At 45.2% G+C, this 2,967-nt stretch overlaps 1 pseudogene; it reads left to right on the top strand.

Moving 5' to 3' along the window:
• Positions 1 to 964: 964 nt before the first annotated feature.
• Positions 965 to 1,802, top strand: LOC134387292 (acetyl-CoA acetyltransferase, mitochondrial-like; annotated as a pseudogene).
• Positions 1,803 to 2,967: the final 1,165 nt, after the last annotated feature.

Below are 2,967 nucleotides of genomic sequence, written 5' to 3'. Positions count from 1 at the left end.
TTTTTGTGTAAGGTATAAGGTTTAGGTTTAGATTCATTTTTGTGTGTGTGGATGTCTCAAGCACCATTTGTTAAAAAGGCTGTCCTTTGGGCTGCCCATTAGCTCAATAGGTTAGAGTGTGGTCCTGATAACACCAAGGTCTCTGGCTCTATCCCTGTGGCCAGCCACAAAAAATAAATAAAAATAGATTGATAGATAGATAAATAAATACATAAATAAATAACGGCCGGCTCTCCTTCCATTATTTTTTCCTTAAGTGTTTGGCACAGCTTGCTTATGAAACCCACTAGGTATAAAGTTTTTTTTTTGGTTTTTTTGGCAAGGGTTTTTAATTACTAATTTAATTCCTTAGTAGAAATAGGACCATGCAGGGGCACAGCCCTCTGCTTCGGAGGCTGATGCTGGTGAGCGGGTCCCAACCCCTGGGTAGGCCTCGGCCCCACTGTGCTTGGACCCTGGATTAGTGGGTGCGCCTGTTTCCCACCTCCTTGGAAGGTCCTTGCTGGTGGCCCTGCTGTGCAGGTGCAGCCTTAAATGTAGGCACCAAGAGAGCCACCCGCCTGACTCTTGTGGGCCCATAAGTGCTCCGACATGCACCTGGTGACTCGCTTATCTTCACATCGTGCGTTTCTACACCCAGGATCTCTGCGTGGTCATCATAATGGCTATCACCGGTGTGCCAGATGGGGCACATGTTTGGGAAGGAAATAAGATGTGGATTTAAGCTATGCATCAAACCCCACTTTGAATGAAGCGGTCATAATAAGTGCTGCAAGAACACTCTCCGGGTCTTGTCTAGGTGGCCTTTCCTCACTGCCAGCCACTAAACTTGGTTCCATTGCAATTCAGGGAGCCATTGAAAGGGCAGGGATTCCATAAGAAGAACTGAAAGAAGCATTCCTGAGTAATGTTCTACAAGGAGGTGAAGGACAAGCCCCCACAAGGCAAGCAGTGTTGGGGGAGGATGTGCAGTGGTAGTTGGATGGAGAGCATGTCCAGCGCTCTGCGTGTCATGAACGAGGAACAACACCATATGGTGGGGAAAAGCTTAAAGATTTGATTGTAAGAGACGGGTCAGCCGATGTCTACAATAAAATTCAGACGGGCAGCTGTGCTGAGCGTCCTGCAAAGGAGCTGAATATTGCATGACCTGAACAGGATACTTGTACTATTAACTCTTACACCAGAAGTAAAGCAGCATGGGAAGCTGGAAAGTTTGGAAATGAAGCTATTCCTGTCACAATTACAGTACAAGGTAAACCGGATGTAGTGGTGAGAGAAGATGAAGAATGTAAACGTGTTGATTTTAGTGAAGTTCAAAAGTTGAGGACAGTTTTCCAAAAAGAAACTGGCACAGAAACAGCTGCCAAGGCCAGCACACCAGATGATGGGGCAGCCGCTGTGGTTCTGATGGCTGCAGATGCAGCCAAGAGGCTCAATGTTAAACCACTGGCAAGAACGGCAGCATTTGCTGATATTACTGTAGAGCCTGTTGATTTTCCAATTGCACCTGCATATGCTGTACCTAAGGCTCTTAAAGATGCAGGACTGAACAAAGAAGTTATTACAATGTAGGAAGTAAATGTAGCCTTTAGCTACTAGCAAACATTAAAATGCTGGAGATTGAGCCCCCAAAAGTGAATACTGATGGAGGAGCCATTTCTCTGCAGCATCCAATTGGGATGTCTGGAGCCAGAATTGCCATTCATTTCGCTCATGCCTTGAAGCAAGGAGAATACAGTCTTGCCAGTATTTGCAAGGGAGGAGAAGGTATTTCTGCTAGGCTGATTCAGAAGCTGTAAACAGCCTGTGTTAAGACAATCCTGTGTGACCAGTGACTACCCTGGGTCAGGTTATACTCAAAATAAGCTATTTTCTTCTTATTATTCTCTACTTTAACTCTTTTTTTTCCCCACAGATGAAAATGATCAAGTCCCAAAACCTTCTGAAATTGCAAATAAAGTTTTTCTTCTACTTAAAAAAAAAAAAAGAAATATGACTGTTTGTATTTTCTATATCTTCTCGTGACATGGTTTTCTTGTGTCAATAAACTATATACTTGGTAAGGGAGAAAAGAGGCCTACTCCAATGGAGCAGCAAAATTTAGCAAGCATGTACCAGCCTGACATGGGGGAGTACCCTTAGGTTTGGATTTTGAGGATACTTTATCACGAGAGCTAGAACACAAGCCTTGACAAGGGAGAATCTATTCGTTTGGGGGTACTTTTTCTGGATACAGGTGAAAACTTCCTGACAAGGATCCCAGAGCCTGGTGCAAATTTGACTCTATGAAGGTTCCAAAAGTGTGGAGAAAGCAATAGCTCATCCTGAGTGCAGTTAAAATATCTTAATGGCCATGACAGGTGGTGAAAAAAGGGATAAAAGGTTCCTGGAAGTGGACGTGCTAGAGTGGATACATTACATGAGGCCAGAAGACTAACCAGATTCTGTTCCATGGGGACACACTATTCACCACAGTCACTGGGATTCACTGGTGAGAGGGGCCCTAGTATCTTTAAGAAGTTCAGCCGTAGCTTCCTTCTGCAGGCTAGGGCTGATGGGAGGAGTGGCTGTCACAAACCTTGGCCCATTGGCAGCAATGGGATGGTGCCCTCCCTCCTTGAAGCAGTAGAGGACAGATGGCAGCATTTGGCCACCAGAATCCAAGGGGTCATAATTATCATCATAGCTATCAATGTTGGAGTGAACATCAAGGGGTCTTGACCCATGGAGAACTGTGGCAATTAATAGAACAAGCATCCCCCGAGACGAAACAGAAGCACAGGCAATGAGGTACAGCTTAATGTATGCAACCAAAATAGAGCAGGAATGGATGAGCAAAAGGCTGAGGACAGTCACCCCAATGACAGGTCACAGTCCTTTGCCCAGTTCCTGAACCTGAGCTGTTTTCAGACCCAGAACCTGTTGAAGAAAGAGGTGGCTTGGTCCTTATGAGGAACGGCCCTG

Source organism: Cynocephalus volans, chromosome 10, assembly GCF_027409185.1.
Source record: "Cynocephalus volans isolate mCynVol1 chromosome 10, mCynVol1.pri, whole genome shotgun sequence".
Taxonomy (NCBI): domain Eukaryota; kingdom Metazoa; phylum Chordata; class Mammalia; order Dermoptera; family Cynocephalidae; genus Cynocephalus; species Cynocephalus volans.
The sequence above is the reverse complement of the archived record's forward strand: the minus strand, read 5'-3'. Positions and strand labels throughout refer to the sequence as shown.